General features: G+C 66.9%; 1 protein-coding gene across 1 annotated transcript in view; it reads right to left on the reverse strand.

Annotated features, from left to right (window-relative positions):
- PLBD2 (phospholipase B domain containing 2) overlaps positions 1-1451 on the reverse strand; it is a 7396-nt gene that overhangs the window by 4902 nt on the left and 1043 nt on the right.

The following is a 1451-nucleotide window of genomic DNA, read 5'->3' on the forward strand; positions in this document are numbered from 1 at the left end:
TACTGCCCTCCCCGCTCCTCCCACGGGCAAAGTCCCCCTGAGGCGAGGGGTGTCCCGGTGGGGCGGGGGCAGAGGGCTCGGAGCCCCCCGCCCGCCGTGGCAAGATCACGGTGGGGGGCGGAAAGTCTCCCTGGCCCGGCCCTGTCTCGCCCCCAGCTTGGTGGTCCCCCGAGCACCACCGCAGCCACCTGCCTGAGGCCTGGCGCACTCGTGCCATGCCACGGCAGGGTGCCAGGCAGCACCAAAGAAGGATGGAGCTTTACCCCAAAGCTCCGGAGCCCACGCTGAACCGTGGGCGGGCGCTGGGGGGTGAGGGGGCTCAGCCGGGAGCTGCCAGGGTGGGGGTGCTGCTGGGGCACCGTGCTGGGGCACGTCCCCGTGCCCGTCAGGGAGGGGACTGGTAATGCCCTTTATTGGATCAGCTGCAGAGCCGGAAAAGGTGGCACGCTCCTGGGGCTGTTCTGGGCAGGGCTGCACCTCAAAAGCACTGCTCTCGCAGGCAGGTGGTGTGGCCCAGCACACCCCACCAGCTCCCATCAACTCCCAGTTGCTGCTGGTTAATTTTCCAGTACTGCCCAGTGCCCACACGTCCCCGCTCCCGCTCTTGGTGCTGTACGAGACTGCGCCGATGACCCGGCCACGCACCGAGACGTGGGTGCAGAAACCAAGGTGGATGCACAGCGCACCCACCGCCTGCACGAGCAGGGAACCAGGCCGTGTGGCAAGCACCAAAATTTGGCCTAAACCCAGGAAAACCGGTTGAGCAGAAAGCAGCGCTGTCCCGTGGGGAGCTGGGGGCGATGCCCAGGGCAAAGCAGGGCTCTGCCCCACGCACCGGGAGGGCTCCTGGCAGCATTTGGTAGGGCCAGGGCTTGCACCCAGTGGGCGCCGCTGGCCTTTGGGCACCAGACTGGACCTGGGCTCCTGTTGGAGACCCTCCAAGCTGGGAGCTGCCTTTGGGTCTTTATTTTTCTTCCTTTCCCCTCTCCCTGGCCATTCCGGGGGAAGCACAGCATGTGACTTCGGTGAGAAACCGGCCAGGGTGGGAAACGGACCCTTTAATCCCATAAGGCTCTTAGGGCCACACCGACAGTCACCTCCTCCCCCCGAAAACCCGGCACGGGGGCTTGCATGGGGCAGGGGCATGGCGGGGGCTGGGGGCAGCAGGGTGTCCTGGAGCAGGGTACGCCGGCCATGCAATAGCTCGGTGCGGAGAGGGACACTAGCAGCAGCAAAGGCCCCTCTGCGGGGTCGCGGGGCCATCGGCACGGGGGTCTGTGCAGCTCCGTGCACCGCAGCCCCGGTGCTCGATGATGGCGTAACTGCCCTGCCACGGGGCACAACGTGCTGCTGCCTCTGGGTCAACATCCTCGGCCGTGCCTGTGATGAGCTTGCCCGGTCTCAGAGGGTCACACCAAACAGGGGCTGGGCGCAGCACCCAGGGTGGGTGG

Source organism: Aptenodytes forsteri, unplaced genomic scaffold (assembly GCF_000699145.1).
Source record: "Aptenodytes forsteri isolate BGI_AS27 unplaced genomic scaffold, ASM69914v1 Scaffold297, whole genome shotgun sequence".
Classification (NCBI taxonomy): Eukaryota; Metazoa; Chordata; class Aves; order Sphenisciformes; family Spheniscidae; genus Aptenodytes; species Aptenodytes forsteri.